This window comes from Tenrec ecaudatus, chromosome 16 (assembly GCF_050624435.1).
Source record: "Tenrec ecaudatus isolate mTenEca1 chromosome 16, mTenEca1.hap1, whole genome shotgun sequence".
In the NCBI taxonomy this organism is placed as follows: domain Eukaryota; kingdom Metazoa; phylum Chordata; class Mammalia; order Afrosoricida; family Tenrecidae; genus Tenrec; species Tenrec ecaudatus.
The window spans coordinates 12,865,424-12,888,157 of NC_134545.1; the positions used below are offsets into that span (position 1 = coordinate 12,865,424).

The window sequence follows — 22,734 nt, forward strand, 5'->3', positions numbered from 1 at the left end:
GAACACAGCTAGAAAGTTAGTCTTTTCATTGCACTGAAACCTATTCTTCTGTAATGTCTAACTCAGTGATGCTTAACGGACATGCGGTGAGCCCTTCTGGTGTGCCATCAGCTACTGACCAGTATGTAACCACATTTTGATGAATGTATCACTGGTATTTGCCACAACTGAAGACTGGTGTACATGACTATAAGGCAAGGTTGTGGACTGTGTTCTAAGTTATTTCTCGGTCAAATGTCTCCAATTCCTCCAGTTCTCAGGTTAGTGGTTTTAAGTTCGTTTGGTCACTCTGAGTATGTACCATTTTTGCTTAATACTCACTTTACGTGTGACATCCATAATTAACAGAACATTCCGATCATGGTCTGACCAGCACCGAGCAGAAGCAGAACAGGCCATTCAATTTCTTTGTTCTTAACTGGTGGTTCAAAACATTTTCTGTTCCACTTTTTCTGAAATGTCGGGGGAAACCATAATTACTAAAAGTGGCTCACTAGGCATCTTAGGTTAGCCTCTCTTGAGAAGTAAAACCAGTGAAGTGTGATTAGATAGGGAGGGAGTTGGACAGAGATTTATCTTTAGAAAACCTCATATGGAGGTTTGCAAGTCCCAGATTTGTGGGTCAGGTATCAGACTGGAGGCTTCTCTTGACTTGCGGCCCCAGGGGCTGAAGAACCCACAAACGGCAGCCAAGGTGAAAAGCTGTTGGTTCATCGAGTTTGCACAGAAGCTGGTGAATCTTGAAATAGGCAAATCAGGTGATAGGTTGCTGGCTTGAGCTCAAGTACCAGAGGTCAGATGGTGAGCTGGATGTAGGATTCTGAGCAAGGGAGAAACCTTGACAAAGCATTCTTCTAAGAAGGGGCTTGAAAAATAAATCTGTGGAAAAGTTCATGATCTTTCCCCCCCGGTTGTCTTTTACCTTCATCTTTGCATGAACTTTTTGAGGCACCCTCATAAATGTAGGTCACACCCCTAAGGGAATGGTCCTTATATCAGAGTAAAGTTGTGACTTTGAAGGATGTGAAAGTGATACCCATTTAGAAAGTTGAAGATAACACCCCACTTTAATGCTGCTTCATTAGCATGTAGAGGTTAGCATTCACCACACATAGAATGCCGAACTCTCATAAGCCACATAATCGCATACAACGGAAGACAGCCATCCAGTACTGGGAGCCCTGGCTTAGAGATGTTGATGCATAGCATTAACCATCACACCAGGGCTGTGGTTTTTAGTGCTGATGAACTTGTCTCATTTAAAAAGCAGGCTCCCGGAGACAGTTTACTACCACTGTCTCTCCGCACCTGGTAGCTAGTTCTGTCTGGATATCTTTGGATTGCCTCAGCTCCTTTTGCCAGTCACAGGCAGTTACTCTAGCGGGCCAGCTAAAAGAACCCTTCCAGCTCTTGGAGGCGTCTACATTCACATGGGCTGTAGTTGAATTTTAGGCTAATGCCATCTACGTTTATTGCTGTGAACATTCCCCTCATCAGCCAGATCTTTGTTTCATTTAAGCATTTGCTTAAAACTTAAAAATACAAGTGGTGTGAAATCATGCGCAACCCCTCCCCCTTTGTCTGTGGGCATAATCTGAAAACTTAGCTGCTTAAAATAATGGTATTTAGCTTTCATTAGGAAAATAAGTGGCAGTGTCTTGAAATAATAGTTACCATAAGTGCTTATTCAGATAGTTAAGTAAAAAGTGTACAGTTGAGCTCCCCCCACCCCACCCACCGCCCAGGTTTGCTTAGAAATCTTATTAAATGCCTGCCCTGCAACTATTTTTCAGAACTTGATTAGACTCTTCTTTAACTTCTAAAATGCCAGTATTCATCAAGCCAAACTACAGGTTTGGAGTCACGTGGCTACGTCCAGATATCCCCAGCTAGATTTGTTTTCCTCTTAAATGTACCCACTCTTCAATTATCAATATAGTTAGGTTTCAAAGAATAAGTCATTATGTAAAAATCTGAAGGAGTTACGCTAAAATGCTAAGATCAGATCATAAAATGGAAGACAATTACACCATTATTTAACTCCCAGAGTGCATCACTACATAACTGCCAAACCATTGCACACAATGGCCCACTTTTATGTAGATCATTGTGATCAGTTTTCCCTTTCTCCTGCCACCTTCCTCTTCCCCTTCTAGTATTGGTACTTTTATTTATTTATATATGTGGGTATTGCTACTTTTAATGTTGGTCCTGAGAGGTTTATCTATCCTGGATTCCCTGTGTTTCCAGCTCTTAATCTGTACCTGTGTACATGCTCTGGTCTAGCTGCATTTGTAAGGCAGAATTGGGGTCATGATATTTGTTGGGAGTGGGGAAGCATTAAAGTTGTGTGTTTAATCAGTGGTATACTGCACCCTGACTGGCTCTTCTGTTCCTTGTGACTCTTCTGTAAGGGGATGTCCAATTGCCTACAGACGGGCTTTGGGTCTCCACTCTGTATTCCCCCTCATTCACAATGATAATGATTTTTTGTTTGGGTCTTTGATATCTGATCCCTGATCCCATCGCCACTTCGTGATCACCCAGGCTGGTGTGCTTATTCCATGTGGGCTTTGTTGCTTCTCAGCTAGATGGCTGCTGGTTTACCTTGAGAAATAGCTTTAACCATCAGCGTTACTCTTGCTATGCACCTCAGTGCTGGACACTGCCAGATGCACATCATTAATGTGCAAAACAGTCAGAATTTTACTATTGGAATTGCAAAATGTTGATAACAAGATAGTTAATAAGTGAAGAATAGTATGTTGAACTAGGATAGAATAATTGCTTCCTTTGTAAAATTCATTCATAAATGTTTCGTTCACTAAATTCAGGAGGTAAATGATAACACATTCAGAGATTGCTTTTGTTCATTGCCCCAATTCCCATGAATTTCCATTGGCAACTGAAAGGTCACTTAAGAGCATTTCAGAATTAGTGTGAGTGTCTGTTGATGGAACTGGGTAATGGATGTTTTGAATATTATAGGACTTAAAAATAATGTTAAAAATTCAAGGGGGGCTTCAAAGATTTTATGGAAAAATGTTATTATATTTCAATTTCATTTTATATAAATTCTTTGAAGTCCCCCCTTCTGGGGCTTATTAATTAATCCTTATGGACAGGCTAAAAGGTAACATAACTTTTAGTATATTAAGCTTACCTCCCTTAGAATGTGCAATTTTTCTTTTTATAAAGTGTTATGAGTTAGAATGTTTTGATTTTGTGTGAATTATATAACATCCTAAATATAAAACTACAGAGTATAATATAGGTATTTCCTAATGTTGATCTAGCAAATTATCGCAATGTTGGTGGCTTTAAACCACCTTTGTTTTTAGCTTCCTGTCTTGAAGCTCAGAAGTCTAAGGTGGGTCTCCCTGAGCTAAAGTCAAGGTGTCATCAAGGTTCCCGCTCCTTTTCGAAGCGCGTAATGAGGGAGAACCATTTCTTGCATTTTCCATCTAGCAGCAACCCATGTTCCTTGGCTGGGGGCTCCCCTCGTTAGTCACAAAACGTACCCAGGGTGAGTGGAGTCTTCATTACATCATGTCATCTGACTTTGATTCTGCCTTTCTTGCTTCTTCCATATTTAAGCACCATTGTAATGTAGTGAATTACGAGTTGGGCTGCTAACCACAATGTTAGCAGTTCAAAACCATCAGCCACTCCTTAGGAGTTCTCTACTGCTAAGAAGCAGCTTGACTCTGTCCTATCAGGTCACTATGAGTCTGAATTGACAGGGTGCCTGAGAGAGAGAGAGATTGATTGATTGATTGATTACATTGAGCCCAAAAAGTAATCCAGGGTAATCTCCTGATTTTAAGGTCAGCTGAATGGAAACCTCAATTCCATGTGCATCCTTAATTTCACTTTCCCATGTAGAATAACATAGCCACAGGTTTTGCAGATTAGGACCTGGACATCTTTGGGAGGCCATTGTTCTGCCTAATGCTTGATAAATACTCAGACTTTTCCAACTCAGTTTGTGTGCTGCTTATATTCATATGTGCATATACAAATGAACAAAAAAAGGAGCCCCAGTGGTATATAGTGTTTTGTGTTGGAATGTGATCCAAGAGATTGCGAGTTCAAAACCACCAACTGATCCTCAGGAGAAAGACGGGCTTTCTACTCCCATAAACAGTTAAAAGCTAGGAAGCCCACAGAGGCAGTTCTATCCTGTGTCCTATAGGTTCACTATGAGTTGGTATCAAATCAATGGCAGTGAGTTTGGTTTGGGAGAAGAACAATAATGGGCACAATTAAGGAAAATCATTAGATATATCAAAACACTCCATGAGACTGAGTTACCGGGCTTGAAAACGAAGAGTCACAGCCTTGGGAACATCTAGGTCAGTTGCTCTCAGAATGTTCTCCATCATAGTTTGGTGAGTAGGGTCCGGGGTCTTGAAAGCTTCGGAACAGTCATCTAAGATGTAACTATTGCCTTCTTCATGCTTGGACCAGAGGAGGCGTGAAGGTCCCCAGAGACTCAACGATGCAATTAGTCCACAGGACTAACGATTCCTTGAATTACAGCCTCCGCCGGCCTGAGATCAGGAGAACTAGGTGGTACCTCACCATTGCAGTAACCAGCAGCACACAAGAAGATCCCAGATCGAATGGGAGGAAGATGTAGAACTAGACTCAAATTTGTAAATCAAGATTAGGTTCAACTGCAGTTAGAGGAACCACTGCCACTGCCATTCTAAGACATCATTGAAACTTAGAGCAGAAGCCGCTCCCTGAATTCACCTTTTAGTCAATGAGAGATTGGCCGTGAGATACGTTACCTGGGAGTTACTACTCCTTAGAGTAGGTGTGGTGATCTTTTTTTCTGCCAAGAGTCATTTGGGTGTTTTTTTTTTAATTTTAACAATTTATTAGGGGCTCATACAATTCTTATCACAGTTCATACATATACATACATCAATTGTGTAAAGCACATCTGTACAGTCTTTGCCCTAATCATTTTTTCTCCTCTTTTCTTTTTTTACATTTTATTAGGGACTCATACAACTCTTATCACCATCCATACATATACATACATCAATTGTATAAAGCACATCCATACATTCCCTGCCCCAATCATTCTCAAGGCATTTGCTCTCCACTTAAGCCCCTTGCATCAGGTCCTCTTTTTTTTTCCCTCCCTCCCTTTTCCCCCCTCCCTCACGTGCCCTTGGTAATTTATACCTCGTTATTTTGTCATATCTTGCCCTATCCGGAGTCTCCCTTCCCCCCTTCTCTGCTGTCCCTCTCCCAGGGAAGAGGTCACATGTGGATCCTTGTAATCAGTTCCCCCTTTCCAACCCACTCACCCTCCACTCTCCCAGCATCGTCCCTCACACCCTTGGTCCTGAGATATCATCCACCCTGGATTCCCTGTACCTCCAGCCCTCATATGTACCAGTGTACAGCCTCTGTCCTATCCAGGCCTGCAAGGTAGAATTCGGATCATGGTAGTTAGGGGGAGGAAGCATCCAGGATCTGGGGGAAAACTGTGTTCTTCATCTGTACTACCTCGCACCCTAATTAACCCATCTCCTCTCCTAAACGCCTCTATGAGGGGATCTCCATTGGCCGACACTTGGGCCTTGGGTCTCCACTCTGCACTTCCCCCTTCATTTAATATGGTATATATATGCATATACATATACACATATATACACATACATACACACACTTATATCGTTTTTTGTTTTTTTTTGCATGATGCCTTATACCCGGCCCCTTGGCACCTCGTGATCGCACTGGCCGGTGTGCTTCTTCCATGTGGGCTTTTTTGCTTCTGAGCTTGATGGCCGCTTGTTCACCTTCAAGCTTTTAAGACCCCAGACACTATCTCTTTTGATAGCCGGGCACCATCAGCTTTCTTCACCACATTTGCTTATGCACCCATTTGTCTTCAGCGATCCTATTATGGAGGTGTGCAGTCAATGATATGATTTTTTGTTCTTTGATGCCTGGTAACTGATCCCCCTGGGACCCCTCGATCACACAGGCTGGTGTGTTCTTCCATGTGGACTTTGTTGCTTCTGAGCTAGATGGCCGCTTGTTTATCTTCAAGCCTTTAAGACCCCAGTCACTATCTCTTTTGACAGCCGGGCACCATCAGCTTTCTTCACCACATTTACTTGTTCACCCACTTTGGCTCCAGCCGTTGTGTCGGGAAAGTGAGCATCATAGAGTTCCAATTTAATAAAAGAAGGTATTCATGCATTGAGGGGTGTTTGAGTAGAGGCCCACGGTCCTTCCGCCACCTTAATACTTGACCTATAAATATAGACACATAGATCTATTTCCCCATCCTCCTATATATATTTGCATGTACATGTCTTTGTCTAGACCTCCATGAATGCCCTTTGACTCCTAGCTCTTTCCTCCATCTCCCTTGACTTTCCTCCTGCCCTACTACCATGCTTCATCGCCACCTGGGCTAGAGTATACCTCTTCTCTAAGCAACCTTACCCTTGATCATTTCCCACCATGCCTGCCACTCCCCCTTCTCTACCATTTGGGGTCCCATGTTTTTCCCTTGTCCCTGGGTTTGTTAACACCACTTCCTTACCCCCCTACTCCCCCACCCCAAGTCCCCCCGGAACTGTCGGTCCCGTTGTTTTTCCTCCAGATAGTTCATCCAGCCTGTCCTATTCAGACAGACCTGTGGAGTCACTAACATGCACGAAAAGAAGACAGAGGAAAACAAAGCAACAGTATACAACCAGACAACAAAACAACAAAAACAAACCACTGACAAAGAACAGAACAAAACAGTTCACAAGAGAAAAGCTTGTAGTTAGTTCAGGGATCGTTTGCTGGCCCTTAGGAGCGTTTTCCAGTCCAGTCTGTTGGGGCACCACGCCCTAGCCCCAAAGTCCACTTTCAGCATTCCTTGGGGACCTTGCCACTCCATTCCCTTGCTGTTCCGCTGCACTCCCCCAGTGATTTGCCTCGGTGTGGTGGGATCAGGTCAGGTGCAATTCCCACACTGTGTCTCCGGTGCTGTCCCCTGTATCGCCCTTAGTCACTGAGGGGCATCATGTCTCATAGTAGGGCCAGCCATGTTGTTCTCTCTGTGGACTGGCTGCTCTACTCAGGAACATCATCATCATGGCCTGGTGGGCCAGGCTGTGCTCCACTCTCTCCTCCTGCCCCTTCGTCTGCTCCGATCAGATAAGTCCATCTCCCGGAGCTGCAGAGTCAATGTCGTCCTTTGGAACAAATTCTTTTCGGGGAAGGGCAGGAATCCACTTAATTTATGGTGCTGGGGCCAGCCTCCCAGACCTCTCCACTGGTTCCCTCCTCCACGCCGGGATATTGCATTCACACCTTGCGACACTGGGTTGAAGTCTGGTCCCACTTTCCCTGTGGAGATATAAACAATACCCTCCCCTTGGGTGGATTAATGCCCCATGACCCCACTACCCTTTTCTTCCTTATATTCATCCTTTTGTTTTCATTTGGGTGTTTTTAACATTAATTTTGGCACCTCCAAATTGTCACCTTAAAAATTAGCCCGCTATATTTATTTGCTCAAATATTTAATTTTCTCTACCCTAAAGGAACCCTGGTAGTGTAGAGGTTTCCCATTGGGCTGCTAACCAGAGGTCAGCAGTTTAAAACTATCAGCTGCTCCTCTGGAGAAAGATGAGGCTTTCTGCGTCTTTAAAGGGTTACAGTCTCAGAAATCCACAGTGGCATTTCTATCCTATCCTATTGGGTAGCTAAGGATTGGCATCAATTGGATGGCAGTGTGTTCTTTTTGGTTTGCTTGGGTTAATGTGATGGCTGGTATTGCTCCTCTTGGTTGAAGTGTGTGGTGTTGGCTGGTATTGATGATTTCACAGGCCTTATTTGCTTTTGGGCTGCGTGTTCTCTGCTCTTGTCTAAGAGCAGTCACCTTTCCAAGACCAAAGCAACAGCATTTGCTCAAAAGCGAAGTCTTTATAAACTCAGTACGTTTCCTCCAAAACAAACACATCGCATTCATGTAACCTCCGATCAGATGAAGAAATAGAATATCCTAGTGTCCTCCCTCAAGAGGACCCCAGTGGCATGGTGAGTTGTCTGCTCGCCACAAGGTCAGCAGTTCAAATCACCCATCCATTCCTAGGCCACTCCTGGCAAGAAATTTGAGGCTGTCTGCCCCCATGATAGTTTACAACTTTGAAAACCTTAGAAGCACGTCTGCTCTGTTACTGTGAGTAGGAATTGACTCATTGGTAGTGGGTTATGGGAGTTCTCTTTTAACCTTGGTTTCACTTTCTGCTCTTTAGTTACTGGAGGTCAACCACAGTCTGAAAATATTAAATGGATAATTTGAGCAATAACCAACTCATAAGGTTAGAATTGTGAGTTGTTCTGAGTAGCATGATGAAATTTCATGCTGTCCTTGACTGTCACGCTTGGGATGTGAATCATCCCTTTGTCTAGAATTAGTAGCCATCTTGGTTATCTGGACAACTCTCACAGCATTGCAGTGCTTGTATTCAAGAAAGAACCATAGTTTTACTTAATAATCATGTCTGGTTATTGGTTATTATTGGTAATCTCATTGTGACAAATGTATAAATTAAACATTATCACAGTTAGGTTTGTACAGGAAAATCATAAGGCTCAGCCTTTTCCACGGTTTCAGGCATCCACAGGGATCCTTGGTGTGTATTCCTGCAGAGGAGGTGGTGGGGGAGCCAGCACCTCAAAAACTCGCCTCATGCTCTCTTCTAGTCTTCACCCTCCCCTCCCAAGTGTAACCCCCAGTCTGAGCTTTAGCAACTCAGTTTTTTTTTTAATTTGTGTTTGTGTTGAGTTGTACAGTATTTAGTCTTTTGTTTCTGGTTATATTTTCACCATCGTGTTTGTGATTCCTCTTGGTTGTTTTGTGTCATTGTAGATTCCATCGTGTGGGATACCCACAGATTTAGCCATCCGTTTTCCTATTGATGAGAATTTGGATCATTTCCCAATATTTGTACATAAGAGTTATCCAGCATCATTTAGTGAGCAAGTGGTAAATCTGATGGAATTTGTTGATCCAGAGAAAGGAAATGACCAATTAGCACATTTCTCCCCACTTTTATTAGCATTATGAAAGGGGAAATTACCTTAGGTAGAGATCTCTGAATTTAATGTAAAATAGATTGCGCGATTACTTCATTAATTTCCCCCTATTATTCAGGTTGAGGATATTAATCATTCTTAGATGTGATTATTAACTAGAAAAGCTCGTGTTTATTCAGATAATTCAAGTAATATTTTATAACTATTACTTGTTTTCAATGAACTGTTACTAAACTTGTGAATCCTACTTTTTAAAAGAAGGCAGCGTGTGTTGTGTGGTGTGACTCTGTTCACTACCTTAAACTTGCAGTTGGCAGCGCAGGGGAAGCGTCATTGTTCTCTTTACCTGTCCGTGGAGAAGCACGGTTTCCAAATGTGTGTCAGATGCTGGCGGGGCTTCTCTCCCCCCAAGGGTGGTCAGCAGTGGGTGGAGCCTTTCCTGGGTGGACTTCTCCTGCCACTGCTAAGCACACAGTTCCAGGTTTTTCCATCTCGCCCTGACCTTGCTTAGCGCTCTGCTCCTTTGTCTGACTCCCGCAGGGCACCTCTGCCTGCACGCCCCTGGCCTCTCTCCATGTGCCTCTCTGATCCAGTCCCTCCTCTCTCCTCTCTGCTGCAGACATCATCCCGTCCTCCCAGCCCCATGCCCTGCTGTTTTCTGCCATGGCTGTGCTCCTAGCTTGCCTCACAATTTATTAACTAAGTCTCTCTTAAAAATCTCGATTTTTCTCAAAATAAAATTAGGCAATGGTAATTCCCTTGCTGAAAATTCTCCAGTAGCCAAATCAGTGTATCTAGAACAAAATTCAAATCCCAGACCGTTGTTCATACAGCATATATGATCTGGCCTCACTTACCTCTCTGACCTCATTTTGTACTTTTCTCCCTTCAATTAGTAAACTGCACACACAATGGCCATTCTGTCCCTGCACACCAAAGCCTGCTGCTATGCTTCAGGCCTTTGTACTTAGCCCTCAGCCCGACTCTGTAGGCTCCCAGACCTCACTGTGGCTGACTTCATTTCCCCTTCTCAAGGAGACTTTCCCATCCATCTGTACTTGCCTCTGCCTGTCCCCCACCACCTGAACACATCACTGCTACATTCTCCCAGCAGAAGGTAAGCGCTGTGTGAACGGGCACTGTGCCATCTAGGGCGTGGTATTTGCACATGAGTTGAATGAATGAATGAATGAATGAATTGAAGATTGCCAAAGTCATTGACTTTTTTCCCCTTTTTCTTCAAGCCTCTGATTCTTGATACTAAAAAAGTTACTCTACCATAAGTTTTTATCTCTTAACTCTTGTGAAAATTGACATTCCCTCAAAATAATTGCCCATCATTTTAAACATTCATAATTTTTTGCAGTATACAGAGGTCGATTGCTTGTGATTGCCAGTAAGTAAATGTTTGCATAGCCACTGTACACATCAAAGTACTTTGAAAAGTAGGTATTAATTGGCTCTGACCTCTATGAGTTGAAATCAACCGCACGGCTGTGGGTTTTTGGGTTGTAATGGGTGTCTCAAGGTACACATCAACCTGTTAGGGCCCAGGACATTGAAGGACCATGAGTTCTCTGTTTTCTCGTATTTAGATACAAGTACCATCCTTCTAGTAAATAAGTAATATCCAGATTTAAAGTACTTAACAACTCAGTGTTAGTAGTAGAATTTTCCTGAATTAAAAGACATTGCTTAGAATTTATATCGCATTGCAAAACATGCAGCTCTTTTTGACTTCATAATTTTGTAGTGACTCCCAAAGTCTTAGAAGCGTCTTGTGTTGATTTCTCTGCTGGATTTAGCCATCAGGTTTATGGAAAATCCTGTGTTAGGCATAGAGGAGGCCGGTCCTGAGTGGTGCTGATGACTGAAGGCTGCAGTGTGTTTTGATTAAAGCAAAAGAAAACCTAGCTTATGGGCTAGCCCTGTGGCATGGTAAGAGTATGGAAGATAAATACTTGCTGATAACAGCATTCTACCAAATAAGTGTCAACTCCAATTTTATTTCCCTCTTGCTGGGGAAACTGTGACCTCCTTTGAGCACTGGTGAGTGAGACAGTTTTTGCACAGTGCTGAATATAAAAGACCTGCTCACTGGCAAGCTGATGCCAAATGTGGGATAGCCTTTAAAGAATTTGCCAAGCTACTGCGTCAGCTGCTAGCTCTGAAATAGAGCTTCTATGATTGTTGTAGTCCATTTCTTTTAAAAATACAGTCCAGAACCGTTATTACTGTGAAGAGGGACAGGAAATACCTCTGTGGCTTTTATGGCATCACTTACATATCAGCTCCTGTGAAGTAAAGGCTAATTTAATGCTGTCAATTCCTTAGTTGGAATTATAGTAGGAGAAACAGAAATGTGTGCATATAAATCCTTCTCTCCTCTTTTACCTACTTCATCTCATTCAAGAAGTACTCAGAGAAGCTTAGGTCTAATAAATAAAACGAGAGGGGAAAAATAAGTAAATGAGGGGATTAGGGTAGAGGGGGAATAAACACTGATGTTCACATGTGATGGAAAATGAGGTAGCAGAATGTGGAAAGGAAAACAATTTATGAAAGCCAAGACTACTTACTTTGCTGTGGTTGGTTAGTTTGAACCGTGTAGGTAAAATCCTACTTGCTGTTTTCACCTGATGAACTGCAGCTTGCTGGAACTTCCATCTGCTGTATGGTGTTTTGTTTTGGGAATGGGGGTGGGGACAGGTCACTTCTCCCACTGTGAGCTGGGTGTGGGAATTTAGACAGATGTCAGAGGTCTGTCCCTCCTTTCCTTTCAAGCTGGCCAGGCCTCCACCATGACTGCCACTCAGGCGCCCCTTGGGTGTCCAAAGTCTGTCACAGAGCTAGGGGGATGTTTTACAAAACAGCAGCAAACATTCATAGCTTTGAGAGGTACCATAGAAAGCTATTTTGCAATTTGGGATGATCCAGCGTTACAGTTTAACAGTAGGGCCTATGAAGAAAGCTGGTTCCTGCTCTCAGACCAAAAGCCCTGTCAAGTCTTCGCTGTTGTTAGTGCCCGCCGGTCCTTTATGATTAGTGTAGTCTCAGTGGTGTTGGATGAGAACAATGTATGTGGTTTCCTGCCCCCACCCCCACCTTCACCTCCAATAAACTTTGTTGCTATCTTTCAAAGTAACAAACATGAGTGGAGGGAGGAGGGTATTGTTGAATACTATGTTTTGTAAAAAAGAAAAAGTCTAAAGTGAACAAAGAAGTGCTGTAATTGTTATTAACTGCCAATTATAAATGCAGTCTATATTTCCTACCAGTCATAGTCTGATTTCGTTTTCAAAGGGCTCTCCAGAGTCTGTGACCAGATAATTTGCCTGCCTTTTCATAACCTGACCTTCATAAGTGGCCTCACGTTTTTTTTTTTTCAGTTGGCCCTTGATCTTCAAATGTCCCCCACCAAGGTGAGCAGTGCCCAGGTCCACATTGGCATCTTGACATTGATATTGAGTGGAACAGCCAACAGCGTCAGGCTGGAAGACTCTCCCAGTCAGGACACAGGGAGTCCGAACTTCCGAACTTCCCTGCTTCTTAGCAAATGAGGCTACATGGAGGCCACCAGGGTGCTATTTTTCATGAATACAAACTATTTTCCATTAACCATACAGTGCCTGAAATGGTACTCTTGTAGCCTGGAAGGATTCATGTCAAATGTAGTGCCAGGGAGCAACTTAGCCTTGATAGTGAGAGAGAGGATCGGAGAAAGGGACCTTTTAGTGAGCTTGCCCCTCCTCCCCAGTGAGACAAAATGGTTTCATTGCTTCCCTTTGTTGTAACTTAATGTAATCATTAACTTATAGCGTAGGGTGAGTATTCATAGACCTGTAATGATTAATTTATTAGTTGTAAGAACTAGTGTTCACTTAAAACCAATTTCTCTAATACTAACTTGCCTGGGCCTTTTTCTTTCGCTACCAGTAGTTTAACTTTGTAGTTTAAAGAGGAGCGATATGGAATAGTGAACATGCTTAAAGCTCTAGGAAATAATTGAATCCAGTCTTGTGGCGTAGATGTTATAACGCCAACCTCTTTACAAAAGAGTTGGACAACAGTAAGACTCGTCCAGCAAGAGAACTTCAGTATGCTAGTAAGCAAAGGATTGCATCAGGCTGCCAACAAACTGGCTATTTTTAAGGCCAAGGAAATAATAGCAAAATATTCTCATATGAGGATCTATAGAGTGGAGCAAATTACTTCTGGCAAGAGATTTGGTTAATGACAACTTGGAGAAATTTAAGACAATAAGTTCATAATACAGAGCACATTTAGATAAAATTATCTAAATGCATTCTGCATTGTGAATCAGTTATCAAAACACTTTTCCACCATGAAAAGAACAGTTTATTAATATTCATAATGCATTTAGAAAGCACATGCAATACTTGCACCCTGAAAACTTAATGTAAGAAGTAAACCAATCCTCCCCCCCTTTTTTTAATATCTAGGGTATTTTGAGAGATTGAGGTGGGGAGGATTAAGAATATTAATCTTTCTGCCCTCCTGTGTCACCCCTCTGTGTTTCTTTCCTTTTTATTATTAAGAAATCATTTTATTAGGGGCTCTTACAGCTCTTAAAACAATTCATACTTCAGTTATATCAAATACATTTGTACATATGTTGCCATCATTCTTTCGAAACATTTTCTTTTGCTTGAGCCCTGGGTATCAGCTCCTCTTTTCCCCCTTCCCACGCCCACCCTCTCTCGTGTTTCTTAAATAAATTTAAAGGCACCTTTTCACTAGCACTGGACATCACTTAATTTCATCCGCCTGTTAATGATTGAACTTCTTCCCACTTTAAGAATGGGTCTTACATCAACTGTTCTTGTTCCTCTCCTGACAGAACTTCTAGAAAGAGTAGTCTCATTAGCGATGACTAAAACTGCATCATCCATTCAGTGATTGTCTATTAAGTATTGTATGCCATCCTCCATGGTAGGTGCTGGGAATACAGAAGGCAACAGGTCCAAGGTATATTACGACATATGAATCCATGGACCGGGCGAAACTGTTGGGAAGGTGAAATAAAAGCAGATTTCTCTTCCTATGGGATATACTTTCTGATTTATTAATGAGACCTCAGGATTTAGGATTTCAGCCAATGATGGCAGTAGGTAGACTGTGTGGTACTTTATAAACACTAGGAGCAGTGTTTTTAGTTTTTTTAAAAAAAAATAACTTTGCCTCCATTTCCATGGGCTTATCATGGTTAAGAACTTTGCGGGGTGTAGACATGTATGAGGGATTATATTACAGTTGAGATGAGAAAAAAAACCCTTCATATTGAAATATAAAATGTAGTCTGAGGTGTCCCTCCAGAATATCCTCAACTTTATATGTGATTTTGCGGTACATACAAGAGGGTACTCTAGTTCCCTGTTAGTATATTTGTTCCCTTTGAAGATTCTTGGGTAGTTTGCTTAGGAAGATGGAAACACCCCCCACCCCCCAAAAGGGCTGATCTGATCTTGTTCATCCATATCCCTGAGTCTGGCACAGAATAGGTATGCTCTGTTAATGTTTGTTAATTAAACCAAGCCCTCTGATTGCCTGAGTGCCAAACTAGAGGTAAATTCTCTTTGTGGCAGGGTAAAAAGGGCTTTTTGGAAGGAGGTGATAAGAGAAACCTCCATAGAGGGGGGTGGGTGGTGGGGAGCGGTGTTCAACTTTGAAAGATGGGATTTCAGAAGAACGAAGTTGGAAGTTGTGTGGGGTGGCGTGCAGGGCCGTAGGGAATAAGGGCAGGCTGCACCACAGGAAGGAAGGACTAGACTGCATGGCACAACTGTTGAGACTTCTTTTCCCTCTAGCCAGTGGGGAACTGGCAGAGGATTGAGTAGTGAATTTTTTTTTTGCAAAATTGTGTGGGAACAGAACTGTTTGACAGCATTTATTGAAGCGACTTGCCTATCAGTTTGTCTATCCTTATGTAGTCTCAGCTAGTTCCTCGATCAGTCTGGAAGCATACACAGTGTCCGGTTTCCAAGGAGAGTCATGATGTACTATACCCCATGGTTGTCAGGGGGTGCTCCCAGGTAGACTCCTTCAGGGTTAGTTAGGCAGAGGGTGTGTCTCCGAATGGATATGCCTCGTTGGAGTATTGCAGCTTTTCTCTCTTGTTCCTCACCATCTCATGACTTAGAATTCCAAACTTTAATGTAGTCTAAACTCAAGTAAATATTAATTGAAGACCTACCTACGCAGTCATCATGCAGTGTCCAAAATGCTAAAAAGTACATTATCTCGTCCTCATCAAACTTAAAGAGACTGGTGTGCCCTGCTTGTGAACTACACAGAGTGTTATGGAAACATTTAGCCTGTTTGGGAACTTTAAAGATGATGCCTGAGTTGAGGTTGAAAATGAGTAGGAGCTAGATGAAGAATAGAGGAAGTTTATTTTAAGCAAAAGAACGGTATAAACAAAAACAGACGTTTGGAACCAAGTGGCATATACAGAAAGTGTCCAATCTTGAATCAGAGGGGTTGAACGGAGACTACTGAAGCAGCCCATAAAGGGATTGTAGCCAGTGTGCTCTTGAACGTTTTCTTAGAAAGAAAAAGGTTTCTGTACAGGAGGGAATAGGTAATATGTTATGCTTAGCTGATCCACACTTACACTGTAGAAGGGAGCTCTCTAATATAGTTTTCTTTTTCAAAGATATCAATCTCATGACTCCTAGTATAGAAATATATAAATATGTTATTTAAAACCCTAATGTCTAGGGATGCTGCCAGGTGAAGTGGATGAATCAATTGCTTTGACTACTGACAAACTGGCTTTGCCATTTACCTAGAGGTTACTTTGAAACAAAATATTTTGATGGTCGTTTTCTGAAAGAAATGGGTCTTTGAAGCTTGGAATAAAGATTGAGGAACATCTGGTGAGGTATTTTGAGATGTGCTTGCATGTAGCACAGGTGAAATATGATAATACAGCACTTACTGAGAAGGGCTTTAGCTTGAATAAGCATCTCTAGTTCATATTACAAGGAGTCCTGGCAGCGTAGTGGGTTACTCGTTGGGCTGCTAACTGCAAAGTCAGCAGTTCAAATGCATCAGCTGCTCCTTGGAAGAGAGATGAAGCTTTCTGCTCCTGAAAAGATTTATAGTCTCAGAAATCCACAGGGGCAGTTCTTGTCAGTCTTATATGAGTTACAACATGAGTGAGTGTTATATAGTATTTTCTAAATGGTTTTCAGTGTCTTGTTTTTGGTATCTGGTCTTTATCTGTTTTAACTAGATGATTCTTTTCAATCCCCCAGTTTATATTTTGTTTTCTTTTTTAAAATACAGGCCTAGAATTTGAATATGTGCCTTTTCTGTATCTAAGGAATTCTGGTGGCACAGTGGGTAAGCATTGCCGTATAGTTTGAACCCACCTGTGGCTCTGCAGTGTGCAGCTCCAGTGACCGTGTACACACAGCCTCAGAAACCGTAGGGAGCAGTTCTCTGCTGCTGCAGGGTCGCTAGTGCTCAGAACCGACTCAGATATTTGCTTCTCCTCCTTCTTCTCTTGTTGCTAGGTGCCTGTGAGCTGCTTCCCACTCAAGTGACCCAGTGCACAACAGGACTCACCATTGTGTGTCGTTTGAACTCATTGTGGCACACACCTTGTCAGTCCATTTTGCCAATGTTTGCCACAGTTTTCTTAAGATTTAAGTGTTGTTTTAAATGTCCACCTTTTCCCACGGAAGCCTCTTTTTAATCTATTCCTTTATAAGATAGGCTTTCATCTCCTTGTTTTCTAACTTAATACTTTAGTTCTTTTTTAAAGACTTCGATGAAATTGGAGTTATTTTATGTATTCACTTATTATTCGAGTTACTATTCTTTGAGTCATTCTACTTTTGTGTTATTTGATAACCTCCTAGTTGATGGAGGGGGAAAAGATATGACAGTAGTCCAGCGGGAGTAGCATGGCCAAGAGGGGGGAGGAGAAGTCAATCTTGATGGGAGATCATGAGGGTGGGAGTCCCGTTCCTCTGCAGAGAAAAAGGACTCTCTGGTCCTCCTTAGGCTAGTCTTTTCAGGAAACATGACCTCAGTGTAACACCAGGAATCTTGAAGTTGAAACAGAGATTTAATTAAAAAAAAAAAAAAGTAAGAGTTCACCAGCCCTCAGGCCTGGTTTACTGGATAAAGAGCGGAGAAAGTACAGGCTTGAGTAGGCCTGGAGCACTTGGCTAAGTGCAGTGTCCTAGGGAAAAGGACCAAGGAACCCACGTGAAAGTCGCCGAGTGACGTGGCGGAGCTCTTCATTCTGTGTACTTTTATGACAGTGCCTGTGACCTGCGGGCAGTAGTGGGGAACTGAAGAATTGAAGCAGGGGAGAGGAGAGACTGGTTTAAGTAGTGTGTTGTGTGACCTTTTCAGTGATTGACTATACACTGCAAGGGTGAAGCCCACTTTGATTTAAGGTGGAAAGTCCTGGGTCTCCTGTAGACACTATGTCCAGAATGGAGGACCTGGGTTCTTCCTCTGACTTTTTTATCTGAGGGAGTTTTGTAGCTCTGGGTATGGTCTGGCCAAACTGGAATATTAAAAAAAAAAAAAAAAAGAGTTGGTCTGCCTGATCATCTCTAAAAGCCCCTTACAATTTTTAAGTGATGGATATATACAAACCAAGGGAGTTAAGTGATTGAAGGTGTAGGTACGAATGGTAGATGGGTGAAAAGAAGCCAGAACAGGTATGAGACCTTCAAGAAGATTTATCTCTCAATTCTAGAAAGTATGATGTCCCTGTAGGATGTTCCATATCTGTAACTGTATGTGAACAACTCCTATTCTCAGTGTTCAAAGCTGATCTTTGTTTACTTATCTAGAGTGTAACTTGGTAGGGATGAAAATGAATACCCTTATTTATAAATGGACTATTTAATAGAAAGATTATCAAATTTTGAGTGTAATTCTGGTTGTTTCTGGGAAAATGGGTTTGCGCAAGCCAGACCATCTCTGTTTTATACTTTAATATAAGGGGGCTTGAGTTTGAACCAAATTACCTGAATTTTAATGAGCGCCATCCCCCCACCCCCCACTGTCATAGTGGGTTATGCATTGGGCTGTAAATGCAAGGTCGAAACCACCACTTACTCCATGAGAGAAAGATGAAGCTTTCTACCTTGTAACGAGTTAGTCTCAGAAACCCACCGTGGTGGCTCTGCCCTGACCTCTAGATAGGCTTGCTTTCAGTTGGAATCAGCTTGATGGTGAGAGAGAGAGAGACCTCAATTCGACTCTGTGAAGCAGATTTCTAGATCAGAGAAGTGCGATAGTTGGCCTACATCTGTATTTTTCGAGTCACCTTTTAGATGATCCCTTAGATAGATAGGGAGTAAGTAGCACATGGGTGGCACCCCGGCCTCATGTGTGCCTTGAACATTCTGAGGAGGTAATACAGGATTTCTGTCTCAGAGCATTCTTTCTCCCCAGTTTTCAATGGTGACATATGAAGATATTGATGCCTTGTGGATCAAATAGTCAATAGGTGATCGCGGCAGGCGTTGATGAAGAGCCAGTTCTGACAGGAGGAAGACTGCTTGTAGTGTACTCCTCAGTTGGGCCAGGAAGCTTAGCCTCTAAGTGCGTGTCCACCCACTCCCGGGGATGGGAGGCCGGGCCGCTTCAGACCATACCACCATGGCTTTTCTTGTGATATAGAGCCCCCTCTGCTCAGAAAGGAGCAGACGTTTCTCTCCCCACCCCTCAGCCTTGAGCCCCACTCCCCCTACAAAAGTAACCAATATCACTTGGTTTTGAAAGTGCATTCCTCCAGAGAAATTTTATGCCAATGTAATCAAATTGTTTGTATGTATTTTCCTCCCTGCTTCCCCATTTTATACAAATGGGGCATATTATTCAGTTTTATATCTTGCTTTCCCCCCTCTCATAACAGTTTATGTTAGAGGTTTTTCAGAACCCGTATGGAAAAGACAGGACCATTTTTCTTTTAAGTGGTTGTATAGTACGTTAGACCTCTATGGTCCTTTCCCCTGTTCCCAGCGCTGTCGCCAAGAACTTTGTACATAGTTTTTATTTTTAACATGCATTTGTTTTTGTGGGGGATAAATTCTTAGAAGTGGTACTGCTAGATGAAAAGGGGAATGCTACACTCAAGTCAGTATTGTCATCCTGTTTTCTTGTTTCACGTAATCTTAGGAAAAAACAATTTCATTCCTGGAAAGGGATTTACAGAATGCCAAAACCCATGGTTCTCAGTATGAGAGAAGTTTCTGAGCCTGGAGTGGAACTTGCTAGAACACAAATTTGGGGAGTCTCTATAGGGCTGAGCTGTTTGGGTGAACAACTGATTTTTATGTCTGAGGAAACCCATGCGCAGGAGGGTGAAGCATCTTGCCCCCAATTCAATCACTTGATGACTTGTTGTATTTCTATTTTAACTTGCTCGTTGTTTTATCTTATATGAACTGTCTTCACTGTTTTTAGCGTTACCAATGTTACAAAAGGAAATTAGATCACTAATTTAGTTACAACCCTGTGTACTTGTCTAATATGACCTTTTTCTGTTCCAAACTTTTACTATTTTTTAAGTAGAGACAGTTCTAGGAACTACTATTTTGAAATTTCCATAGCCATCTCTTAGATTCCGCTGGTGGCTTTATGGATTCATACCTCCCGTGGTCTCCCGTGTGAAATCTCCTGGGGATGTCCCATCGTCTCAGAGGTGATTTCAGACTCCCTGCCCAGGCTCTTCCAAACCCTTCACTCCATGAATTCCATGAAAAGCATTTCCAAACGGCATCCGGCTTCAATCACATTTATTCTTTACTTCGTCCTCTACATCCTGCCTTTTACTTGTGTTCTCAGGCTTGTTTTCACTCATTCTAATTGTAGAGCATTTGGATCCTTCATATTAGAGAAATTGCTACACCTTAGCCTCCCCGTGGCATTTTGTTTTCCTTTTTATTCCTGCATTTCAGCTTGACGTTGTCTTAGACCTGTGTTGTTCTAACCCTCCTCTTGCTAGCATGCTAGGGGGCTTCCAAAAGTTGGTGGGAAAATTCCATTATTTTTCATTTCCACTTTCCACCACATTTTGAAGCCCCCTTATATATTCCTTAAGGACAAAGACCATGTTTTATTCAGCATTACTTCAGGCTCCCTGCACTGTTCTTTGCACTTAGTAGTTGATAGATGGATGTTGGCTGCATTTGTTTTCATGCACAGTCGGGAATCTGCAGGATAGAGAATGTATTCCGTGTCTACACTCTACATCTGTAACCCCAACCAGTTATCCTATAAATAGGCAATTGGCTACAGTGGTGGCTGTGATGAATTAGGATGGATGTAACAGGAAAATTAGCCGATCTACCTTCAGTAGTCCAGTATTTTGGTCCTATTATATGTTAGTCATAATGTTGTATATTGATGATGATAGGTGTCTAGGGTTATTTTTATAAAAGACAGCATGTTGTACTTCTAGTGTTATTTTATTGCCGGTATTATGTTTATGTGCGTATTTTCCTCCTTATGACCTTGAAATGTCAAAGTCTGATACCAATTGGAATGAAGAATTTTTTTAAGTTTCTAAATTTCTGCTCATTATTTTGAGCTTATTTTGTTATATACTTAATAACCCAAACAAGATTTGATGCTTCCTATTGATGAAACTCCACATTCTAGTAAGATAGTCATCTTGGATCATCTCAGTGTACAGTCATGTCTTGCTTAACGTCAATGATATATTTTGTGGAATAGGATGTTACAAGATATGGGCATTGTATAACGTCATATTACATATGCAGATTATGAACAAATTCCATTTCTAAATGTTAAACTGGTGTGGAGTTGACACTTGTCCTCCTTAGACTTTGCCAGGAGCAAAGAGCATCAAACTCAGCATCAACCCAATGATTCCTATGAAGTGGAGAAAGGTCAGACCTTTCTGGGCCTGCTGTAGCTTTCATTATCATTATTCAGGTATCGACCATTCCTCCCATGGCGATGTTCGGCTGGTTTTTGTAGTTCATTTCAGTGGCCACACAGAACTCTACAGACCGTACTCATGATTATGGGATTTATAAATGAAGATAACGGGTTATAATTCAGGACCAGAAATAAACATATACCTATATACTCGAGTAGAAGCCGACCCGAATATCAGCCAAGGCACCTAATTTTACCACAAAAAACGTGCTGGAAAAACTCGGTGTATATACAGTGTTTTTGTTGTTTGTTTGTTTGTTTGTTTTAAAAAAGGAGTTCTTGGATTGGGATTGTCTCCTGTTAGCCATGTGGACCCTTGGCTTCTACCCTGCTTGGGCAATGTCCTAAAGCTCTTTTGCGCTACAAGTACATGCCCCAAAGGCACTGCATTCTTTCCCCAGTGGCCTTGGCCCAAAGGCTCTCAGTTTAGCTGTAGCTCACTGGGTTGGCAAACTTAGCTCTCCTCATTAAGTTCCCGGAGAAGCAGCTCACTCTGCCCAGCAAGTCTTTTGACTGAAGGCACTCTACTGTTTTGTATCGGGAGTCAGGAAGCCCACCCTCTGTCTTGTATACTTGGTTCTCTGCCCCCTCAACTGCTGCCACTCTTGCCCTGCTTCTCTGGTGTCACATTTTCTTGTCTTCTAATCCTGATTCAAAGAGATTACTCAGGTAGGGCTCTCTAGGATCCAAAGGATGTGCTCCACTCCTGCTTCTTCTTTCTTGATGGTAGTGAGATTCCCTCTTTTCTGCTTAGGAGGGGACCCGTTTAAACCTAGCAGAATGGCAAAGCTGACCAGTCCTCACATTAGAGTTCTGTATACATTATTTGCATGGCTCTATCCCACTTGGATGCCATGCACCTTAATGACATTACAAGTAATCTGTCCAGTTCCTTGATGGGCCACAAATACCTCACATTTACATAATCCTACCCATTCATTTTGTAGGAATCACAATGACTGTGGCCAACTACATGAAGTAATTAACTGTGTCCTACTGTCTTTAAGTCAAGTTGTACATAAATTGGAACAATAGATGCAGTTTATAGCTAATGTCAGTCAAATGTTTGTCTTCGTATATGGTTTGGTTTATAGTTGGTGTATGTAGTTTATCTGGTTGTGCATTTTAAAAAAATTAAAAGAAGCCTTTCCAGGTACTCTCAAACATCTTTAGTCTAATCATAATCATAATGCTAACAATAGTAATATACATGCTACAAAGGTAGTGCTCATTTGTTATTTGGAACCATTGTATATCCCTACCATTACAGAGGTTGGGCCATGATTGGTGCATATCATCAGAAGACGCTGCCAGAATAGACACATGCAGTGCACGCCTACACTTGTCAAGGCAGAGCGTGTGCTTCACCATGTGTGATAAAGTGAAAGTTACTTCTGTTTTTCATAAAGCATTATGACTTCACATTTTACATAGCATTTAATTCTCTGGAATAGTAATTCAAATATATTTTAGAGATTTTTAAAAAAGAGCAACATCTTGTGGTATTTAGTTATCTTGGTTCCCAGTATAATCAGGCAAATACTCTTATTTTCAGTGTGTAGAAAACGAGATGTGTTAGGAAGACCAAAGATAACAAACAACTTTCAAAGTATATGCCACAGGGATAATTTTGAATTTTTTCCTCCCAGGCCCTTTCAGGTTTATAATTGTTTAAGTTCTCTGGAAAACAGATCAGTAGGGTACTTT

General features: G+C 42.0%; 1 protein-coding gene across 2 annotated transcripts in view; it reads left to right on the forward strand.

Annotated features, from left to right (window-relative positions):
- Positions 1-22,734, forward strand: part of MED13L (mediator complex subunit 13L) — a 257,652-nt gene that overhangs the window by 179,363 nt on the left and 55,555 nt on the right. The gene's annotated exons all lie outside the window — the stretch shown is intronic.